The following is a 25,508-nucleotide window of genomic DNA, read 5'->3' on the forward strand; positions in this document are numbered from 1 at the left end:
TTTGTAGACGCTGTGGCAGTTTTTGTATGCCTATGTCATACCAGCTCGCCGCCATGCTGTTCAGAAAGTTATGAACCTCTACTTTTACCTCGTCGTCGGAGCTGAATCGCTTTCCGGCCAAATGTTCTTTTAACTTAGGGAACAGGTGATAGTTAATGGGCGCCAAGTCAGGACTATAGGGTGGGTGGGTGATTGTGTCCCACTGAAACTGTTACAGGAGAGCAACGGTTTGCCGAGCAATGTGTGGGCGAGCGTTGTCATGGAGAATGTGTACGCCCTTGCTCAACATTCCTCTTCTCCGGCTCTGAATTGCCCGTCAGGAACCAACGTGCAGAGATCATCCAGGGTGATCCGCCGATCTTCACGAATGCTTTGCTCAACCTTCAACACTGTCTCCTCAGAAATTGACGGTCTCCCGCACCTTTGTTCGTCGTGAATTTTGGTCCGACCAGCTGCAAACTCTCTACACGACTTACGAACATTTTTGACATCCATGCACGACTCACTATACACTTCCGTGAATTGGCGTCGGATTTCAATCGGCGCAATGCCTCTTGCGTTTAAAAACCGAATTACTGCGTGCAATTCGCACTTGGTGGTAACATCCCAACGGGAGCTCCATTCTCAACGGCTGGCAAGCCAAGACTGAGCACCTCAGCGCGGCGTGCGCATTCTTACACACAGCGCGTGAAACACTCTTCATAACAGTGTGACCAACTACCACACAGAGTTCTGTACTTCTAAAAAAATAGGAGACCTTACTTTTGGGATTACCCTCGTAGCACTCCTTGGTAAAGTGTGGCTTTCTGCCCAAACTTTTCAGAAGATTGTCTCTTACAGGTACGCGAAAAGGATGGGGAACATGGAAAAGTTGCCGCGCAGGGTAGCCGCGCGGTCTTAGGCGCCTTGCCACGGTTCGCTCGGCTCCCCCCCTCAGAGGTTCGAGTTCTCCCTCGAGCATGGGTATGTGTGTGTGTGTGTGTGTGTGTGTGTGTGGGAGGGGGGGTGTTATCCTTAGTGTAAGTTAGTTTAAGTTAGATTCAGAAGTGTGTAAGCCTAGGGACCGATGACCTCAGCAGTTTGGTCCCATAGGAACTTACCACGATGGGAAACTTGTCGTTCAGCCAGCATAGGAGGCTGCGACCACGACCTATTTTGAAGGATTATGAAAAGACTGACCCATCCTCTCGAGGCTGAACAGTGCTTCCCGTAGATACGGTCACTAGCTCTGGCATCCACAGTAGCCACAGGTCGGGCCAGGAATGATACGTTATAATCTTACTCCGCTTGTCGGAGTGCCACATAGTATTGCCGTGGGTAGATCAGTCGACATTTCTACTCACCTGCGATCGCGGTTCTTTTATATACTTCCAGTAAGTTTCATACTGTTACAACAGATAATTCATTGTTTGGTACACTCCTCGTATATGACAGTTAAAATCAATATATAATTTCTAACCAAATGACAATTATTTTTGCTCGAAAGTTTCAAAGCATTTTGTTTAGAAGATAGACAAATTAATTTGGTATGAGTTGTCTCAGTGTTAAACTTGGGATAACGAGTTGGAAGCTCGTCTATTCACGCTTTTTTTTCTAAATGTCGATGAAAATAAAGAATACATATATTTATAGGAACGTTTTGTAAAAGAAGAAACTGGCTTACAGGGGTCAGGCACTTGAGTGGACGCTACATAATTGCCTCATAACCAGGCATCTCATACTCTTCGTTTCTCGTGGTGTGCTGCTCTGCTTATAGAGAAGAGATCTTGAAGGGTCATTGAGAGAGTAGACGAGATACATTTCATCCCCCTATAACTGCCTATAAAAGCACACACAAACAGTCAGATGCGAAGTCGACGAGCAAAACAAATTTTATAGCATGAACCTGAAGGTTGGCTACTACATTGCAACGTTCATATTTAAATCGGCTATTTGCCACATGATAATTACTTCGTGTACTCGTATTCGCAGAGTTACTGTGAAGAGGCGATTCTGTACATAGCAGCGATTGCGAACAGCTTGGTAACCCGTGCTGTTGTCTGTGAGGTTTTCAGGAAGTATGCTTTGGCTTTACAGGCGAACTAACCAATCACATCGCTACCTCCCACGTTATTAACACTGGACTTTTGAATACTTTGCTCTTGTGTTCCTCTGTGTAGATAAAGGAGGTGCAACACGTATTATATGGTCTTGCTGACCACTTGCGACGACCGTGTGGCTCATGCTAAACTATGTTCTTGATTCGCATCGTGAAACTGTCTTAACTTTTACGTGCTGGACTCTCGTCTCACATGTGGCTGTCAGCTCTTTATAACTTGGTGAGACGAACTCATTTCCAGTCCGGGAATGAACTTGCTTGCTATTAATTAATCTGAATGGCAATACGGTCAATTTAGTAACTCTCTCTGTGACTGAATCTTTGTAAATACTATGTGATATACTGTATCGTACTTTATTCGATTCTCTTACTCTATAACATTTTATATGCCATACGTTCTCTACGCACGAGTAATACCTGTATTGCTGTGGCTTATTGATTTTTATGAGATTAATTATATGAATTTTTAAAAATTCTCCTACTCCGTGGCCGTGTGATACAGCAACGGTGGTAACAAGATGGGAGAACAAACAGTCTTGGTTGCAAAACTGGATTTTTTATTTTATTTATCCTCCAATGATGTGTTAGCCTTATACAAATCATCTTTAGATTGGCCTACCGAAAAATTTGATAAGGCTGAGTACTTGCTGGAGTTTTCATGTGTTCTAGGTGCAGTGTCCCGTACATCTTCTATATCAGACTCCGTCCGCAGCTCGTGGTCTTGCGGTAGCGTTCTCTCTTCCCGCGCACGGGGTCCCGGCGGGGTCAGGGACTTTTCCTGCCTCGAGATCACTGGGTGTTGTTGTGTCGTCTTCATCATCATCATTCATCCCAATCACGGTCGGACGAAAGCAATGGCAAACCACCTCCACTAGGACCTTGCCTAGTGCGGAGGTGCGGGTCTCCAGCATCGTCTCCTACGCTCCTCGGAGTATGGGACCTCATCATCATCATATCAGACTCCACACAATGTTTTCTCAAATTCTGACCTCGACGGCTTCCTGCTGCGACATTTGTATGCGTGGCATTCTATGTGCTTAACACCATATGTTGCCAGTAAGTTGCCTTACATTTTCTTGTTAGTCCAGTTTTGCTAAACTGGGGTAATGCCATTTATATGAAAGCTTTTTTTTTCGTAGGCCAATCTGAAGATACCTTATAAAAGGCGAAACGCATCATTGGAGGATAAATAAAATAAAAAATGCAGTTTTGCAACAAATAATGTCTCTTCTTTCATATTATATGACATAGTTAAATACTCTACAACCATACTCCTTGTCGTGCATTTTCCTTTTTAAACGACTTAGGCCAATCTGTATTCAACAGTTGCTACATTATCACTTGATCTAAAAACGTATTGCTTGACTACTTGCAGCGGTAGTACTTCATGATTTTCTCATTGCAGTTTACGCCACATTTCTGTGCATGCTTTTCAGCAGACACGGTAGGTTCTGGAACAGATGCAGGAAGTACAGATGGTGTGCTTGTACTACAGAAAGTGTGATTGTTTGGTGTCTCATGGTTTGCATGTCATTACAAGTGCGAGGACTTTCTCATTGCACTGTAAATGGCTGTTACCCACGTTGCTTCAACATTGTTATGCTTGTGGAATATTTGATATGCCTGCTAGTGATTATACTTTTGCTATGCCCACTATAAATCGTTACGCTCATAAGGTCTAATCAGGTTTCTATCAATTTTCCACAGCTATCCCCGATCAGGTCGGAGAATTTCTTCACTCGGGGACTGGATGCTTGTGTTGTCCTAATTATTTTATGTCATCTTCATCGACGCGCATGTCGCCCAAGTGGCGTAAAATATAAAGAATTTCACCATGCGGCAGAACAACCCCAGACGGGGTTTCCCAGGCAATAATGCCATACGATCATTTCATTTCTGTAAACACTTGGATTCGGACAGCGTGAGTAAACATAAGTCTTGCGTCAAAATTTTATGCATGAGTGGACGTGTTCACAACTCAGGGCTTATGCAGATTTAATATCACAGGTAATCCAATTTTCAAACCTGGCAGTAACTCTATAAAGTACATATAAAAATCAGACCAAGCCCATGTCAACAGTATTTTCCTTCCGAAAATACCATCAACCTTTCATCCATATTTCGTGTGTATCCGAAATATATTTTCATAAAGTTTGGTCCTATATCTAAAATACAAATATCCCACGTACAGCGCGAAACGTGGAAGGGACTGTTACAAGACAATATAGACCAAAGTCAAAACACTCACACTACCATTAAATCTCTTCTTGTAAACATCTTTATGCTTCCTACCAGACTGAAGACGTGCCCAGACTCGGAACTTTTAACAGATTGGAGCTAGAGAGAATAAGAACTTAGATCATAACACCTATAAGACACTAAGGTCACCTGAGCAGTAACTAGGACTGGATAGCATAGAAGATGTATTTAGTGGACATGGTACATACACTCGTAGACAAAAAAAAAGACGTACCACGAAGGAATTGTCCGAAGGCGGCGGAAACATGTAGATGTGATGTACATGAACGGACAAACGAATGATTACAATTTCACAAAAAATGAATGATTTATTCAAGAGAAGGAGCTTCACAAATTGAGCAAGTCAGTAACACGTTGGTCTACCTCTGGTCCTTATGTAAGCAGTTACGTTTCTTGACATTGATTGACAGAGTTGTTGAATGTCCTACTGACGGATATCGTGCCAAATTCTATCCAATTGGCCTGACTTTTTTTTAAATCTCATTTTGTTCGCTTTTGTTCGTTGCATCTGCTCGGGGCGGACGTCGTAAGACATCCGTTTAAATTCGTTGTTGATCGATTAACTCAGTTTTTTTTTATTACATAGGGCAGCTAACCGCTGACCGAACACGCTGAGCTACCGTACCGGCCCTGATAGATCGTCAAAATCTCGAGACGCCTGGAGCGCCCTGCCCATAATGCTCAGATGCGTAGGGCGACCTTGCTGACCAAGGAAGCACGAAGATAAGCAGTAGAAACTCTCTCCGTGTGTGGGCGCGCGTTGTCTCGCTGGAATGCAAGCTGTAAGGGATCCGTGATCCCACGAACACAGATATTAGTATCCGACACCCAGGTCAATAGCATACTAGAGTCGATTGTCGAGCGCTGCAGGAGGCAGTGAGATTAGTGTCGAGTGAAAGCAGTACTGGAAAGATGGGCAAGAATGTTGGTCGAGCTGAGTACGGAGTCAATGGCGGATGTGCCGACTGAGAAATAAATTGTAAATTCACCGGAGTGTGACAAATGAGCGAGAGCCCTTTATCGTAATGGGGTTGATTCTTATCAGTACCGATTCGCGAGTGATATAAAACCAAAAGTGACAATTGCCTAATTACGTGCTTCGCGTCAACAGCGTCGGCCAGCAACAACCATGGATTGCAGTGAGGACTGTCGTGAACGTTAACCATCATGGTTGCGTGTGACGAAGCACTTACAATCAGCAACCTATAACAGATATAACCGTAATTAAACGTGTAAGGCGAAGGTAGCAACTGCCTCAGAATTTGTGTGTCAATAGAAAATACATACCAGTTTGTATAATGCAACCTTTGTGGTCTTCAATAACAGAAAAACTTTCAATCATCAACTATTCCGCATCAGAACAGCCGGAATCTGTTGAAATACCCCCGAAACCACAGCAGAAAAACTGATGGCCTTTCATCCATTAAGCACACGGTCAAATATTCATAATAATTAACTGTTTGGCGGCTTCGGTAAATCACACAAAACCCAATAAAGGACACAACGGGGATGTTTCATAGCCCAGGATGGCTTGTCCTGAAGAGCAACGAAATGGAGACGCCTCGGACACCGGTATGATACCGAACTGGCTGCCACCAGCCATACGGTCTGATAACCAGAAGTGGTGGTCTGGGGCGCAATTTCATTTCACAGCAGGACACTTTTGGATGTCATCAGCAGCACTCTCACAGCACCGGTAGGTCAACGATATTTTGCGACCCGTATTGTTGCCCGTCATGGCAGGCCATCCTGGCGTACATTTCACCAAACAACGGCCGCCCATACACGGAGAGAGGGGTTTTTAGAGCCTGTCTTCGTGCTTGATGGATCCTCCCAAGGCCAGCAAGCTGGTCAGATGTCTCCCCAATTGAAAACTTTTAGAGCGTTATAGGCAGGGTCCTCCAATTATCTCGGAATTTTCACGATCTAACGCACCAGTTCGGCAGAATATGACACGATAAGTCTCAGGAGGGCATCAAAAACTCTGTCAATCCATATAAAACCACATAAGTGCTTGCATAAAGGCCAGAGGTGGGCCAATGCGTTACTGACTTGCTCAATTCGGGAATAAATCGTCCAATTTTTCTGAAATTGTAATTATTTGTTTGTCTGTACATGTACAACATATCTACCTACATCCGTCCCATTCGGATAACTCCTGCGTGGTGCGTCGTTTTTTTCTTTTTTTTGTTTTAAAGTGTGTATAATTCGCAAATCACTATACATGCATGGCGAAGGGTACTTTGTAGCAGCATTGACTATTTCTGTTGACGAGACATTGGTTTACTGTATGAATCTGTACTCGTTTTAGTCTCTGTGAATATATTCTGTTTCCTGTATGCTAGATGTACGATGGTGTCAACAGAGTTGTCGAACAATTATCCTCGAAAACCAGTCCTCTGTTTACCCAACAGGATTTCGTTAGAACAAAGTCTAGCAGCAGGTCTTTGAATTCGTTGCCTGTTTTTGAGCTTACACGAAAATAGCTGCAAACCCCGTAGCAGTATTCTAAGAGTGGTGAAACGTTTTGCCCAATGAACGATCGCAGCGTTCGTTTTAAACGACTTAAACAACCACAGGATTGGAAACCGTCATACAATAACAGAAATTGTTTTCCACACAACTGATTCGTTTTACCGACGAACATAAGTCGTCCAGAACATCGTGTAACATACTTCGTTGTTGCTCATCTTATCGTCAGCGTATAATGTTCCCTATCGGAGGCTGTAAGGAAATGATTGAGACACTCGCCACATTTTGGGAAGAGTGGTTTTTATTTCCAGGTACATTCATCCTGACAGGCGTCTCCATGGTTCACATATTTCACATGAGACTGTAGCGGCCACCTTTTCTCCCAGAGGGCATTGGTCGGCTTGTTTCCCTCTAGCTGTCTGATTCGAGTTAATTCTCAGTCTCTATTGATCGGAATGCGTAGGGACATTCAAAACCTGACATTCCTTTCTTCTTTATCTGCATTGTTATGCAAGAGTGTCAGCAGAAAACTACGATGCATTTGTTCATTTCATGTGTTTCAACTGAAGCCAAGTGTAACTTTTGTTAAACTAGGTGGTATGCAGCACGGCTAGTGGATGCGGGTTGAGCGCTTGAGGGGCCCGCGGCGGGTGGCCTGCGTTTGGGCAGGCGGCGCCCACGGCTGACACAATTCGGCGAGCGGGGGGCGGCCAGGCCCACGCCCCAGGTTCAGGACCCGGCGCGCGCACTTTCTCCGGCCTTTCCGTCTCCCACGGACCGCACCGGCAGCCGCCGCCGCCCAGGAAGTTTCTGCACTGGCTGCTGCTCCGAGGACCCACTCTGCTTAACGGTGGGCGAGCACTACTTCACTACACGTTTTATGTCTTACTCCTCTGAAGAAGATTTGTATTACTGAACAAGAAAGAAATACAAACGTTTGTAGATGACATGGTTCATCTGCACAAACGTGTGCTTGGCTTAAAGAAGTGTTAATTGGAAAGGACAGCGAACTTGTAAGACAATAAGAAGGAAGTAATTATGAGGCATAGCTGCCTGATAAGCTTCAGAATAGAAGACAGACCAGTAAACGAATTGAAATAAGTTCTGGACAGAAATATTAAATGAAAAAAGCAAATAATAAATTGACTGGGCAGATTTTAACAAATTAGCTCTACTGATATTCAAGCATTCGCACGAATTTCAGTACTAAATTCCACAAACTGAATGTCTGACGCACAGCATAGTATTTGAAGTAAAATAGTGACTCTGAGAAAATCCAGAAATTGAAATGAGAGGCGATCGAAAGGTGATATTCTCAAGAATGTTAAAAATTATGGGGTCATCAAACAGGAATTGAGAATGCTTGACAGTTGCTAACAAACAACTGACACTTGGTAAGGAACAACTGCCAAATGCTACGGAACAAGTGACAGTTGTTACGGAACACAGGACCAATCACAGTAAAAGGCAATGTATGCACTGTATGCATTCGATAGTTTATGCAGTATGGTATTTGACGCAGGTTATTGTGGAACCGATTAGTGCGACATTCCGTGTGGGACGGCAACATGTGTGCAACAAGTCATATGAGTGATGTTTTTAGTTTGTGGGGCGCTCAACTGCGCGGTCATCAGCGCCCGAGTAAAGTCCCAATTTTTTACACTGTTAAATCTAGCCACTGTCACGAATGATGATGATGGTGATGATGATGATGATGATGATGAAGAAATGCTGAGGACAACATAGACACCCAGACCCTGGGTAGAGAAAATCCCCAACCCAGCCGGGAATCAAACCCGGGACCCCGTGATCCAGAGGCTGCAACCCTAGCCACTAGACCACGAGCTGCGGCCAGCATTAGAGTGCTTACGAAGAGTTGGACGGATACAAGTCAATTAAAATGTCACTACTATGGTCACTGTAATGGGTGTGCCCAAAAGTGTCATCTCGCGATTGAAGAATGCTGCCGAAGGTGGAAATGCCATGAGATTGCATGTCTGCGGCCGTAGAGCGATCACCACACCCCAAGAAGATTGATACGTAGTCCTAGTCGCGAAAAGGAACACTGTTTCACCTCTGTGCACATCGCACCGCAACCGCTACATGTATCCCTGACAGAACAATTTCGCGTCTATTAAATCAGGCTGCTTTGTATGCTCTTAAACCTGTTAAATGGATCCCAGTTAAACCTCGCCATGGTTCATAAAGTGTTCGTTGGTTTAGGAAGCATATTGGTCGCGATCACCAACGGTGCTCCAGAATGATGTTCTCCGACGAATCTCGTTTCACCGTGATAAGTAATCCAGACCATCAGTTAGTGCGGAGAGAGAGGGGAACACTTATACATCACAGATTGTTCATGCCCATCGCCGGTATGCCCTAGGCGTTATGCACAATGGACGAACACCGCTGCATAACCATGTGCGAGGTACTGTTACAGGACAGCGGTATTACAGGAATATAGTTCTGGATCATGTCCGTCTCTTTAGGGGATGCGGTAGGTCTCGACTTTCTGTTTGTGGACTACAATGCCTGCCCAGACACGACATCTGAGATGTCGGATGCACTGGATTGAAGATATTGAACGTATGCAGTGGCTTGCGAACTCCCTGGATAAATTCTATAGAGCAGTTTTTGTATGTCCATCCTTCTGACTGGAGATTTGAGACACTGTGGCCGTTAATTTATGTAATAAAATGAAACATCTACGGCTTGTGTTGGTAGTTGATGGTTGGAGACAAAACAGCGTTGTTACAATTAGTCTGCAAAAACCAGTTGAGAGACGTCGGTCACTGATGAATCGTGTGTACGAATGAAGTTATCCCTCTCAGCGCCAGTTAAGGCCTGCAGATCGTGTACTGAAGCACCGAAACTAAATAACATCGTAAAGACGGCTGTAGATGTTCCGTTCTATAGAGCAGAGGTCGTCAAAGCGGAGAATGTGGGCCGCACTCGGTCCGAATCAAGTATTCGTGCGGCCCGCTGCTCTCAGTCATATTTTCTCATAATACTAGCGATCCGCCCAGGCTTCGCACGGATACCACCAAGGATCCACTGCCAGACGATTTGTCTGTCGAAGCGATAATTTTGTTTGGGGGACGCTGCGTAGAGTGTGATAAAAAAACCGGAGAAGAATGTTAGGAAGCTAAAAATTATAAATTTCATATTAACTAAACGACGAAAACAGCAAACGCCACTTACTGGCGTACTGCAGCTCTTAAAAGCGTGAGCCGACTGATCGACCGCAACCCGCTAATAATGCGAGCTGTGCATCAAAGGTGTCGCTTCTCCGCGGCCGCCCACATACCGGCGGGGCGGTCGCGCCGATCCGCCGGAAGTATCTGCATTCCTACAGTACTTCCTGAGATTAGGCCGCATACAGAGCCCCCCCCCCCCCCCCATGAACCATGGACCTTGCCGTTGGTGGGGAGGCTTGCGTGCCTCAGTGATACAGATGGCCGTACCGTAGGTGCAACCACAACGGAGGTGTATTTGTTGAGAGGCCAGACAAACGTATGGTCCCTGAAGAGAAAATTTGCGTCTCGTAACAAATAAATACCCCACTCATACGGTTATAGTTGGTGGGGACTTCAACCTTCCCTCGATATGTTGGCAAAATACTTGTTCAAAACCGGTGGTAGGCAGAAAACATCTTCCGAGATTGTCGTAAATGCTTTCTCCGAAAATAATTTCGAGCAGTTAGTCCACGAACCCACGCGAATTGTAAATGGTTGCGGAAACACACTTGACCTCTTAGCCACAAACAATCCAGAGCTGATAGAGAGCATCATGACTGATACAGGGATTAGTGATCACAAGGTCGTTGCAGCTAGGCCCAATACCGTTTCTTCCAAATCCACCAGAAACAAACGCAAAATAATTTTATTTAAAAAAGCTGATAAAGTGTCACTAGAAGCCTTCCTAAGAGACAATCTCCATTCCTTCCGAACTGACTTTGCAAATGTAGATGAGATGTGGCTCAAATTCAAAGATATACTAGCAACAGCAATTGAAAGATTAATACCTCATAAATTGGTAAGAAATGGAACTGATCCCCCGTGGTACACAAAACAGGTCCGAACGCTGTTGCAGAGGCAACGGAAAAAGCATGCGAAGTTCAGAAGAACGCAAAATCCCGAAGATTGGCTAAAATTTACAGACGCGCGAAATTTGGCACGGACTTCAATGCGAGATGCCTTTAATAGGTTCCACAACGAAACATTGTCTCGAAATTTGGTAGAAAATCCGAAGAAATTCTGGTCGTATGTAAAGTACACAAGCGGCAAGACGTAGTCAATACCTTCGCTGCGCAGTGCCGATGGTACTGTTACCGACGACTGCGCCGTTAAAGCGGAGTTATTGAACGCAGTTTTCCGAAATTCCTTCACCAGGGAAGACGAATGGAATATTCCAGAATCTGAAACACGAACAGCTGCTAGCATGAGTTTCTTAGAAGGGGGTTGCGAAACAACTCAAATCGCTTGATACGGGCAAGTCTAAAGGACCAGATTGTATACCGATTAGGTTCCTTTCAGATTACGCTGATACAATAGCTCCCTACTTAGCAGTCATATACAACCGCTCGCTCACCGATAGATCTGTACCTACAGATTGGAAAATTGCACAGGTCGCACCAGTGTTTAAGAAGGGTAGTAGGAGTAATCCCTCTGCCAAGCACTTAAATGTGAATTGCAGAGTAGTCATGTAGATGTAGATGTAGATGTAGATGTGAAGAGGGGTAGCAGCCTTTTCAGTAGTTGCAGGGGCTACAGTCTGGATGATTGACTGACTGATCTGGCCTTGTAACAATAACTCAAAACGGCCTTACTGTGCTGGTACTGCGAACGGCTGAAAGCAAGGGGAAACTACAGAAGTAATTATTCCCGCGAGCATGCAGCTTTACTGCATGGTTAAATGATGATGGCGTCCTCTTGGGCCAAACATTCCGGAGGTAAAATAGTGCCACATTCGGATCTCCGGGCGGGGACTACTCAAGAGGACGTTGTTATCAGGAGAAAGAAAACTGGCGTTCTACGGATCGGAGCGTGAAATGTCAGATCCCTTAATCGAGCAGGTAGGTTAGAAAATTTAAAAAGGGAAATGGATAGGTTAAAGTTAGATATAGTGGGAATTAGTGAAGTTCGGTGGCAGGAGGAACAAGACTTCTGGTCAGGTGAATACAGGGTTGTAAATACAAAATCAAATAGAGATAATGCAGGAGTAGGTATAATAATGAATAAAAAAAAATAGGCGTGCGGGTAAGCTACTACAAACAGCACAGTGAACGCATTATTGTGGCCAAGATAGACACGAAGCCCACAGCTACTACATTAGTACAAGTTTATATGCTAACTAACTCTGCAGATGACGAAGAAATTGATGTAACGTATGATGAGATAAAAGAAATTATTCAGGTAGTGGAGGGAGACGAAAATTTAATAGTCATGGGTGACTGCAATTCGAGCGTAGGAAAAGGGAGAGAAGGAAACATAGTAGGTGAATATGGACTGGGGCTAAGAAATGAAAGAGGAAGCCGTCTGGTAGAATTTTGCACAGAGCATAACTTAATCATAGCTAACACTTGGTTCAAGAATCATAAAAGAAGGTTGTATACATGGAAGAATCCCGGAGTTACTAAAAGGTATCAGATTGATTATATAATGGTAAGACAGAGATTTAGGAACCAGGTTTTAAATTGTAAGACATTTCCAGGGGCAGATGTGGACTCTGGCCACAATCTATTCGTTATGAACTGCAGATTAAAATTGAAGATACTGAAAAAAGATGAGACCTGGATAAGCTGACTAAACCAGAGGTTGTACACAGTTTCAGGGAGAGCATAAGGGAACAATTGACAGCAGTGGGGGAAAGAAGTACAGTAGAAGAAGAATGGGTAGCTCTGAGGGATGAAGTGGTGAATGCAGCAGAGGATCAAGCAGGTAAAAAGACGAGGGCTAGTAGAAATCCTTGGGTAACAGAAGAAATATTGAATTTAATTGATGAAAGGAGAAAATATAAAAATGCAGTAAATGAAGCAGGCGAAAAGGAATACAAAAGTCTCAAAAATGAGATCGACAGGAAGTGCAAAATGGCTAAGCAGGGATGGCTAGAGGACAAATGTAAGGATGTAGAGGCTTATCTCATTAGGGGTAAGATAGATACTGCCTACAGGAAAATTAAAGAGACCTTTGGAGAAAAGAGAACCACTTGTATGAATATCAAGAGCTCAGATGGAAACCCAGTTCTAACCAAAGAAGGGAAAGCAGAAAGATGGAAGGAGTATATAGAGGGTTTATACAAGGGCGATGTACTTGAGGACAATATTATTGAAATGGAAGAGAATGTAGATGAAGATGAAATGGGAGATGCGATACTGCGTGAAGAGTTTGACAGAACATTGAAAGACCTGAGCCGAAACAAAGCCCCGGGAGTAGACAACATTCCATTAGAACTACTGACGGCCTTGGGAGAGCCAGTCGTGACAAAACTCTACCATCTGGTGAGCAAGATGTATGAGACAGGCGAAGTACCCTCAGACTTCAAGAAGAATATAATAATTCCAATCCCAAAGAAAGCAGGTGTTGACAGATCTGAAAATTACCGAACTATCAGTTTAATAAGTCACAGCTGCAAAATACTAACGCGAATTCTTTACAGACGAATGGAAAAACTGGTAGAAGCCGACCTCGCCGAAGATCAGTTTGGATTCCGTAGAAATATTGGAACACGTGAGGCAATACTGACATTACGACTTATCTTAGAAGAAAGATAAGGAAAGGCAAACCTACGTTTCTAGCATTTGTAGACTTAGAGAAAGCTTTTGACAATGTTGAATGGAATACTTTCTTCCAAATTCTAAAGGTGGCAGGGGTAAAATACAGGGAGCGAAAGGCTATTTACAATTTGTACAGAAACCAGATGGCAGTTATAAGAGTCGAGGGACATGAAAGGGAAGCAGTGGTTGGGAAGGAAGTGAGACAGGGTTGTAGCCTCTCCCCAATGTTATTCAATCTGTATATTAAGCAAGCAGTAAAGGAAACAAAAGAAAAATTCAGAGTAGGTATTAAAATCAATGGAGAAGAAATAAAAACTTTGAGGTTCGCCGATGACATTGTAATTCTGTCAGAGACAGCAAAGGACTTGGAAGACCAGTTGAACGGAATGGACATTGTCTTGAAAGTAGGATATAAGATGAACATCAACAAAAGCAAAACGAGGATAATGGAATGTAGTCGAATTAAGTCGGATGATGGTGAGGGACTTAGATTAGGAAATGAGACACTTAAAGTAGTAAAGGAGCTTTGCTATTTGGGGAGCAAAATAACTGATGATGGTCGAAGTAGAGAGGATATAAACTGTAGACTGGCAATGGTAAGGAAAGCGTTTCTGAAGAAGAGAAATTTGTTAACATCGAGTATAGATTTAAGTGTCAGGAAGTCGTATCTGAAAGTATTTGTATGAAGTGTAGCCCTGTATGGAAGTGAAACATGGACGATAAATAGTTTGGACAGGAAGAGAATATAAGCTTTCGAAATGTGGTGCTACAGAAGAATGCTGAAGATTAGATGGGTAGATCACATAACTAATGAGGAGGTATTGAACAGAATTGGGGAGAAGAGGAGTTTGTGGCACAACTTGACGAGAAGAAGGGACCGGTTGGTAGGACGTGTTCTGAGGCATCAAGGGATCACAAATTTAGCATTGGAGGGCAGCGTGGAGGGTAAAAATCGTAGAGGGAGACCAAGAGATGAATACTCTAAGCAGGTTCAGAAGGATGTAGGTTGCAGTAGGTACTGGGAGATGAAGAAACTTGCACAGGATAGGGTAGCATGGAGAGCTGCATCAAATCAGTCTCAGGACCGAAGACCACAACAACAACAACAACAGAGGGGGCGAGCAAAGAACTTCAATTTATACAACATATAGAGAGGGGAAGACATTCATATAACAACTACACATATAGACTGAAAAAGGCGGCTGGGGCACGTATATATGTATAAATTTTGGAAATAATAGTAACTGAGTGTGACTAAATGCCTTGGTGCAAGCCTTTCAATTGGACGTCACTTCGGGAATCTGAATCTCACTACCCAGTTATCGAATCGGGAAGAGGCAACCTACAGGTGATCGTGGAATCTGAAACATGTTTCATTTCTGGTGAATCTCCACCATCATTGAGAGATGTTTGATAGATTAAAAAACACATAAGTCCGCGATCAGCATTCGAACCAGCGATTTTTCGATTGTCAAGCATGCACTAGACCTCCAGACCCGACTCGGATTCTGCTGAAGCTTCGCTGCAGTCTGACATCGTTCCCACAACTACGACGAAATATTTATAAATTGTACACACGAATCTTCCTTGTGAATCATTGAGACGGAAGCGAGGAAGGAACTTACATTTATATCAGCTAACGTCAAGAGCTTTCTGCTTCCATATTTTAAGATGTACTTCATTTTAACTGACGTTGGTGAATTCGACCGTGAACCAACTATAGTTAGGCGTTTACCTCAGAGGCAGAGCGACTATTGCAGTGTTAAGGAATGCGAGAGGTGGAAACTTTTATTGGTTGTTGTAGAATAGTGATAACTTACAGGCAGGCACGAGTTGTACGGATCAGCCGCTGTGGTACAAATTTTGACACGGTTGTAACATGGATTCGTGAACGCGCTTAATAGAGACGTTCAGCTTCAAATGCGGTAAATACTTGTAGCAAGGAACAAGAAATAAAACTAAGGCTGTTGTATTACACTGCAATGAGCAGAAGCAAGATGACATCAGAACAGTTAGTAAGTATTTGTGATCGTGTCATATCTTGATTATGCATTTAAATACAAGTACAGTTAGTCATTAATCAATCGCTCAAAAACCCACAACACAACAATACTTTGTCAGAAAATAGTAGCGTTATAATTGTGGGGTCCGTGAGGGAGGTAGTAATCTAAAACAGAGAACAAGCAACACGAAGTGATCCTAATGGTGTCGACTTTTAACTATTGGTACTTTGAGGTCAGCGGCAAACTTATCGCTCCATGACTATGGCTAGTCTATCGGGGCTCATAACATACTAGGTAACCTACTGTTAATGTAGATCGACAGATATGTGGCCGCCCTATAGCGTTAGTATTGTCTCTTTAGCAAAGAAGTTTGACGACCACTGCTATCGAGCATGCCTGGGATACAATCGCAGAAGTTTTTCTCGGTGAACACCTTCTCCCCACATAGTGCAAGAACTGAAAAACGCCTAGATAGAGGAGGAGGACAATATCCCCCAATGACTCTTCATCAGTTTGACATCCACCATGAATAACTGGTGTAAAACGTGTAGTATTGCCCGAGGAGGGTACATTCGCATTCCTTACCTAGAGTCCGAAACCGGCCTTAGTATTAGGAGTCCCACCTGTGTCAAACATGAACGTTGTTTATGTCTGCTATCCTGCTTTCCCATGTGGTGAAATCTGAACCGTTTTTTCATTATAAATATATCACTCCACCTCTATTACATACGTACTGTGTTTCACGTTGTCCATCGTTGCGTGTTATTACTCCTGTCTAACAATGCCTCTGTTCTTCAGCATTTGCCGAGCAGTGTAGGAAGGATAGGAAGGGAAAAAAAGATGGATTAGTGGGACTTAGACTACAGCATCATAAATAATTAACTTAGTATTGGGTGGAGCGGTAGAGGAGAAATATGACTAGAACATGTAAAACGAATTACTGAGATTTCTGTTTAGTAAGAAAGTAAATCAGACCAACAGAAAAAAAGAAATTATTCAGTAAAGGAGCACCTCTGGAATTAAAATTTATACGTAATTAAGGTAAATTCTTCTGAAATTGAATTTCAGGAATACAAGTTTGTTTGTAGTTGAAACATAGTGTCGTCGTAACTGCCGTCTGCTTCACATCTCCTGTGCAGCAAGCTACGTAAATTTAAGTATTAACTGTGTTTTTCTTACTTGTCACTTCTTTTTCGTGTGTTTTTACTTTTAGAAAGCTTTAATTTTCGAGTACTAGTAGTAGTGTTCCATACATTTCGTGTTTGTTTTGAATACAGTCCAGAGACAGTTAGTGCTGATTTTCATTGCTTCCAACAAGAAGTGTCTAGTAACCACAGTTTAGTCAGCTATCAGCCGCCTTTATTGAATTAGTAGTCTAGCTAAAAGTTGATTACTTAACTCTCTACAGTAAATTGTTGATTTCTTAGGATGGATAGGATTTGTGACTGCTGTGTATGGACGCAGGAGGAGATGGCTACTGTTTGCGAACAGCTGAACGTGCTGGTGGCTACGGTCAGCCGTCTTCAGGCTGCTGCCTCGGAGTGTGGCGGCAGTGGGGAGTCGGGCGCGGTTGGGCCACCCTATGCCCAAGGGGAGTGGCGGGTTCAGCGGCGTTCGCGTCGCACGAGACGGAGGGTAATTGTGGAGGCTAGCCGTGTGGCATCGTCCGCTCTGCCTGTGAGTGGACATGTGGCCGCTCCTTCAGCAAAGTCCGAGCAGGTACACGGGGGAGGGGTTTATTAGTGATTGGGAGCTCCAATGTTAGGTGGGTGATGGGGCCCCTCAGAGAAATAGCGGAAAGGTCGGGGAAGAAAGCCAGTGTTCACTTGCCAGGGGGTCTCATCCGAGGTGTGGAGGAGGCCCTGCCGGCGGCGATAGAGAGCACTGGATGCACCCGACTGCAAATTGTTGCTCATGTCGGCACCAATGACTCCTTCCGTCTGGGTTCATAGGTCATCCTCAGTTCCACACAGGCGGTTTGCGAAGTTGGTGAGGGCGGAAAGCCTCGCTCGCGGGGTGGAATCTGAGCTAACTATTTGTAGTGTCGTTCCCAGAACCGATCGCGGTCCTCTGGTTTGGAGCCGAGTAGAAGGCTTAAACCAGAGGCTCAGACGATTCTGCGGAGATCTGGGGTGCAAATTTCTCGACCTCTGCTATCGGGTGGAGAAATGTAGGGTCCCCCTGAATAGGTCAGGCGTGCACTAGACGCCGGAAGCGGCTACAAGGGTACGTGTGGAGTGCGCATGTGGGTTTTTTAGGCTAGAGAATTCCCTCCCTAGGCTCGACAAGACGCCTCCTGAGACGCGACAAAGTAGCAGTAGGCAAACGGAACAGGGAATGACAATATTAATGTGGTAATAGTAAACTGCAGGAGCGTCTATCGAAAGGTCCCAGAACTGCTCTGATTAATAAACGGTCACAATGCCCACATAGTACAAGGGACGGAAAGTTGGCTGAAACCAGATGTAAACAGTAATGAAATTCTAAACTCATATTGGAATGTATACCGCAGACAGGCTGGATAGTGAAGGGGAAGGCGTGTTTATAGCGATAAAAAGTGCAGTAGTATGGAAAGAAATTGACGGAGATCCGAAATGTGAAATAATTTGGGTGAAGGTCACGGTTAAAGCAGGCTCAAACATGGTAATTGAATGTCGCTATAGGCCCCCTGGTTAAGCAGCTGTTGTGGCAGAACACGTGAAGGAAAATTTGGAAAACATTTTGAGTAGATGTCCTGACGATGTTCTAGATTTGGGTGGAGATTTTAATTTGCCAGATATAGATTAGGAGACTCAAACGTTTATAACGGGTGGCAGGGACAAAGAATCCAGTGAAATTTTTTAAGCGCGTTATCTGAAAACTACCTTGAGCAGTTAAACAGAGAACCGACTCGTGGCGATAATATATTACACGTTCTGGTGACAAACAGACCCGAACTATTTGAAATAGTTAACGCAGAACAGGGAATCAGCGATCATAAAGCGGTTACAGCTTCGGTGATTTCAGCCGTAAATAGAAATATTAAAAAGGGTAGGAAGATTTTTCTGTTTAGCAAAAGTGACAAAAATCAGATTTCAGGCTTGACGGCTCAACACAAAAGCTTTATCTTAAGTACAAGTAGTGCTGAGGATCAGTGGACAAAGTTCAAAACCATCGTACAATATGCGTTAGACGAGTATGTGCTAAGCAAGATCGTAAGGGATGGAAAGGAGCCACCGTGGTACAACAACCGAGTTATAAAACTGCTACGGAAGCAAAGGGAACTTCACAGCAAACATAAACATAGCCAAAGCCTCGCAGACAAACAAAATTACACGAAGAGAAATGTAGTGTGAGGAGGGCTATGCGAGAGGCGTTCAACGAATTCGAAAGTAAAGTTCTATGGACTGACTAGGCAGAAAATCCTAAGAAATTTTGGTCTAATGTCAAAGCGCTAGGTGGATCAAAACAAAATGTCGAGACACTCTGTGACCAAAATGGTACTGAAACAGAGGATGACAGACTAAAGGCCGAAATACTAAATGTCTTTTTCCAAAGCTGATTCACAGAGGAAAACTGCACTGTAGTTTCTTCTCTAGATCATCGCACAGATGACAAAGTGGTAGACATCGAAATAGATGACAGAGGGATAGAAAAACAATTAAAATCGCTCAAAAGCGGAAAGGCCGCTGGACCTGATGGGATACCAGTTCGATTTTACACAGAGTACGCAAAGGAACTTTGCCCCCCTTCTTGCAGCAGTGTACCGTAGGTCTCGAGAAGAACGTATCGTTCCAAAAGATTGGAGATGGACACAGGTCATCCTCCTTTTCAAGAAGGGACGTCGAACAGAAGTGCAGAACTGTAGCCCTATATCTCTAACGTCGATCATTGTAGAATTTTGGAACACGTATTATGTTCGAGTATAATGCCTTTTCTTGAGACTAGAAATCTACTCTGTAGGAATCAGCATGGATTTCGAAAAAGACGATTGTGTGAAACCCAGCTCATGCTATTGGTCCACGAGACTCAGAGAGCCATTGACACGGGTTCCCAGGTAGATGCCGTCTTTCTTGACTTCCACAAGGCTTTTGATACAGTTCCCCACAGTAGTTTAATGCACAAAGTAAGAGCATATGGACTATCAGACCAATTGTGTGTTTGGATTGTAGAGTTCCTAGATAAAAGAAAGCAGCATGTCGTTCTCAATGGAGAGAAGCCTTCCAAAGTGAGAGTGATTTCGGGTGTGCCGCAGGGGAGTGTCGTGGGACCGTTGCTATTCACAATATATATATAAATGACCTTGTGGATAACATCGGAAGTTCACTGAGGCTTTTTGCGGATGATGCTGTAGTATATCGAGAGGTTGCCTTTTTCTGTAGTGGTCAATCCAAGGATTCGCTTGCAACGGCTACAATGGCAGCTTGTCTCCATTCTGTGCGTCTTTCAGCTTTTCTCTTCATATCATTATAGTTGTTACATCCCACATCTTTCACGATTTGATCCAAGTACCTCAGCCGTGGTCTTCCTCTTGGTTCTTTTCCCTCGACATATCCCTCTATGATTGTGTTCAGGAGTCCTTTATGTCTTAATAGATGGCCTATAAATTGCACTCTTCTTTTAACAATGAAACTTCAGAAGCTTCTCTTCTCACCTGCTCTTTCCAGAACCACTTCGTTTGTGACCTTGTCAATACATTTTATTTTGAGCATGCGTCTGTAGCACCACATTTCAAAAGAATTTAGCTTCTGGTCTTCCTCTGTCCCGAGAGTCCATGTTTCACACCCATAGCATGCCACACTCCACACATATGATTTCAAAAATCTTTTCCTGATTTCAAGGCTCATGCTCTTAGATGTTAAGATGTTTTTCTTCTTGTTAAAAGCAGCCTTTGCTTGAGCAATTCTTCTTCTCACTTCTGCCTTGCTCCTTCCATCCCTGGTAATATTACTGCCCAGATAAGTAAATTTATCAACTTGTTCAAGCAATTCACTGACTACATGAACTTGGACTTTCACTTGATCTTATTTGTCGCATGCCATTACTTTTGTTTTTGATTTATTAATTCTCATATTATATTCTTTCCCCATAACTTTATCCATTCTATTCAGTAGGATTACAAGATCTTCTTAACTTTCAGCTAGGACAGCTATATCATCGGCATATCATATCTATTCGTTGCCCATGAATTACTACACCTGTCTGTGAAATGTATAGGTTAAAGATAACAGGCGATAGTGCGCAACCTTGTCGGACACCTTTCCGTATCTGCACCTCTTCTTGTTTTGTCTGTCCACGGATAACTGCTGTCTCGGTTTTGTGCAGGTTCCATATCATTTTTCTATCTTTATAGTCTATTCCTACTTTTTTGAGTACCTGAAACATCTTATCCCATTTAACATTATCAAAGGCTTTCTCTACATCTACGAAAGCTATGTATGTTGTCAGGTTCTTATCTAGTCATTTCTCTATTATCAGTTTTAGAGCAAATATTGCTTCTCTGGTCCCTTTCCGGAATCCAAACTGATCTTCGGAGAGTGTAGCTTCGACTTTTTGTTCTGTGCGTTTTAGGATAATTGAGGCTACTATTATAGTAGTCTGTAGGAATTTTACCCTGCTCGTACATGTTGAAAACAAGATTATACAACCCCTGATTAAGTTTTGCTCCTCCAGATTTCAGAAGTTCAGCTGGGATATTGTCTACACCAGGCAATTTGCTATTTTTAAATTTTTTCAGAGCTAGTTCAAACTCTTCCTTTTATAGAGGTTCACCTATATTGTGTGCTTCTATTTCTGTTTCTTCTTCCATGATGTTTTCAGACAGTTCTGGGCCTCTGTACAGTTTTCCTATGTATTGTTTCCATCTTCTTGCAACTTCATCATCGTCATCCAACATATTGCCATTTTCATCCATCACAGCCCTACACTTGTTTCTTCTGTCTCCAAAGAAATGTCTCACACATTTATAGGCCTTGTCAATATTTCCATTTATCATGATGTCCTCAACTGAAATACAGAGATCACCAAGGTATTTTTATCTTGCTTGTTTTGCCTCTCTGTTGATTCTGTTTTTCAGACTCTTGTATTTCTCTTGGTCTTCCCTCTTCACAGAATTTTTTAATTTCCTTCTTTCTTCCATCATATTTAGTAGATCATTAGTGATCCATTCCTTCCTTCTTTCTGTCCTTTCTTTTCCTATCACTTCTTCTGCTGCTTCGAAAATACCAGATTTTATTTTTTCCCAGCTGCTTTGGATGTCATTGCAGCCCTCTGTATTTGTTCTCTTGTCTGTTTTTAGTTGATAGTACTTCAGTGTATTTTCATTTTTCAGGTTTGTCAAATCCCATTTACATGTACTTCTTTTTTTAATGTTCTTGAATTTTAGTTCAATGATCTGCTGTTCTAAACTTGGTTTTTAAATCTTTGTTTCACTAATATGAAGTTATTTTGATATCTGTTAATGTCACCAGGCATTTTCCATGTATATCGTCTTCTTGGGTGATGATTAAAGAAGGTATTTGTAATGCAAAGTTTATTTCTTTGGCAGAATTCTACAAGTTTATCCCCTCTTTCATTTCTTAATCCTAATGCAAAATACCCAGCCACACCCTCTTCTTTACCTTCCCCAACAACGGCATTCATATCTCCCATGATGACAAGGTTTTCAGCTCCTTTAATTCAGCCAATTACTTCTTCAAGGTGGTCATACATCATGTCGATTTCATCATCCTCGTGCCCCGTAGTTGGCATGTATACTTGGATTATGATTGTGTCTCTTGGTTTAGTTTCCAATCTGACATAAATTATCCTCTCGCTGTGTTGAACAAATCCTTTTATTCTTAACCCCATCTCTTTATTGAGGATAATTTCCACCCATGCAATCCCGGGATTGTCTTGTGCTGTTCCAGTGTGTATGATTCTGTAATCCCCTGACCAAAAGTCATCAGGGTTTGGCCATCTCATTTCTGAGACTACCAGTACATCAATATCCATTCGTTTCATTTCCATTTTCAAGTTTTCCAGTTTACCACATTTAAGAAGTGAGTTGACGTTCCATGTTGCTATCCTTCTTACATTAATGCTTATGGATTTCGGTATCTCTTTAGTTGTCTGCGCCCGGAGATCCGAATGGGGGACTATTTTACCTCCGGAGAATTTAACCAAAGAGCTTTCCATCATAAGCTGCCGATACTTGGGATACCCGCCCGGGTCTTTAATGGAGTGGTTTCCCGTTGCCTTCTCCATTCTATGCCATTGGCCACCTTGTGGCTCCTCCTCCTTTAGGAGCAGTTTCCCACCCCAAGGGCAAGAGAGTGCCCTTCCTTCTAGCCGCTCATCCACCCTCCTAGAAGGCCGTTGGCAATTGATAGAAGGTAATCTCCTTATCCCGGGAGATATTCGGCTCAGTAGAAGTATAGGTTGGAAATGAAAGACCCCTAGCCCTCGAAACCTAATAGCGTCAGCATCGGAAAAGAACAAGAGTTGGCTGAGGGTGGCCAAATAGGAAGGATAAAAGTGAGGAGCCTGGCATAAGTAAGTGGAAGCAATGCCAGGACTCAGCTCTGGTCCCCGTGGTCGCCAGCCACGTGCTCACTAGGTGTGAGTCCCTGAGGTTCGAGAGGTCGTTAACAATGGAAAATTGTACTGAAATGCAGGAGGATCTCAACGAATTGACGCATGGTGCAGGGAATGGCAATTGAATCTCAGTGTAAACAAGTGTAATGCGCTACGAATATGAAGAAAGAAAGATCCTTTATCATTTAGCTACAATACAGCACGTCAGCAACTCGAAGCAGTTAATTCCATAAATTATCTGGGAGTAGGCATTAGGAGTGATTTAAAACGGAATGACCATATAAAATTAATCGTCGGTAAAACATCTACATCTAAATCTACATGACTACTTCCAGAATTTCTTCGAATTTTCTACCAAATTTCGAGACAATGTTTCGTTGTGGATCCTATTAAAGGCATCTCGCATTGAAGTCCGTGCCAAATTTCGCGCGTCTGTAAATTTTAGCATATCTTCGGGATTTTGCGTTCTTCTGAGCTTCGCATGCCTTTTCCGTTGCCCCTACAACAGCGTTCGGACCTGTTTTGTGTACCACGGGGGATCAGTTCCATCTCTTACCAATTTATGAGGTATCAATCTTTCAATTGCTGTTGCTACTATATCTTTGAATTTGAGCCACATCTCGTCTACATTTGCATAGTCAGTTCGGAAGGAATGGAGATTGTCTCTTAGGAAGGCTTCTAGTGATACTTTATCCGCTTTTTTAAATAAAATTATTTTGCGTTTGTTTCTGGTGGATTTGGAAGAAATGGTATTGGGCCTAGCTACAACGACCTTGTGATCACTAATCCCTGTATCAGTCATGATGCTCTCTATCAGCTCTGGATAGTTTATGGCTAAGAGGTCAAGTGTGTTTCCGCAACCATTTACAATTCGCGTGGGTTCGTGGACTAACTGCTCGAAATTATTTTCGGAGAAAGCATTTAGGACAATCTCGGAAGATGTATCTGCCTACCACTGGTTTTGAACAAGTATTTTTGCCAACATATCGAGGGAATGTTGAAGTCCCCACCAACTATAACCGTATGAGTGGGGTATTTATTTGTTACGAGACTCAAATTTTCTCTGAACTGTTCAGTAACTACACTCCTGGAAATTGAAATAAGAACACCGTGAATTCATTGTCCCAGGAAGGGGAAACTTTATTGACACATTCCTGGGGTCAGATACATCACATGATCACACTGACAGAACCACAGGCACATAGACACAGGCAACAGAGCATGCACAATGTCGGCTCTAGTACAGTGTATATCCACCTTTCGCAGCAATGCAGGCTGCTATTCTCCCATGGAGACGATCGTAGAGATGCTGGATGTAGTCCTGTGGAACGGCTTGCCATGCCATTTCCACCTGGCGCCTCAGTTGGACCAGCGTTCGTGCTGGACGTGCAGACCGCGTGAGACGACGCTTCATCCAGTCCCAAACATGCTCAATGGGGGACAGATCCGGAGATCTTGCTGGCCAGGGTAGTTGACTTACACCTTCTAGAGCACGTTGGGTGGCACGGGATACATGCGGACGTGCATTGTCCTGTTGGAATAGCAAGTTCCCTTGCCGGTCTAGGAATGGTAGAACGATGGGTTCGATGACGGTTTGGATGTACCGTGCACTATTCAGTGTCCCCTCAACGATCACCAGTGGTGTACGGCCAGTGTAGGAGATCGCTCCCCACACCATGATGCCGGGTGTTGGCCCTGTGTGCCTCGGTCATATGCAGTCCTGATTGTGGCGCTCACCTGCACGGCGCCAAACACGCATACGACCATCATTGGCACCAAGGCAGAAGCGACTCTCATCGCTGAAGACGACACGTCTCCATTCGTCCCTCCATTCACGCCTGTCGCGACACCACTGGAGGCGGGCTGCACGATGTTGGGGCGTGAGCGGAAGACGGCCTAACGGTGTGCGGGACCGTAGCCCAGCTTCATGGAGACGGTTGCGAATGGTCCTCGCCGATACCCCAGGAGCAACAGTGTCCCTAATTTGCTGGGAAGTGGCGGTGCGGTCCCCTACGGCACTGCGTAGGATCCTACGGTCTTGGCGTGCATCCGTGCGTCGCTGCGGTCCGGTCCCAGGTCGACGAGCACGTGCACCTTCCGCCGACCACTGGCGACAACATCGATGTACTGTGGAGACCTCACGCCCCACGTGTTGAGCAATTCGGCGGTACGTCCACCCGGCCTCCCGCATGCCCACTATACGCCCTCGCTCAAAGTCCGTCAACTGCACATACGGTTCACGTCCACGCTGTCGCGGCATGCTACCAGTGTTAAAGACTGCGATGGAGCTCCGTATGCCACGGCAAACTGGCTGACACTGACGGCGGCGGTGCACAAATGCTGCGCA

Source organism: Schistocerca cancellata, chromosome 1 (genome assembly GCF_023864275.1).
Source record: "Schistocerca cancellata isolate TAMUIC-IGC-003103 chromosome 1, iqSchCanc2.1, whole genome shotgun sequence".
Taxonomy (NCBI): Eukaryota; Metazoa; Arthropoda; class Insecta; order Orthoptera; family Acrididae; genus Schistocerca; species Schistocerca cancellata.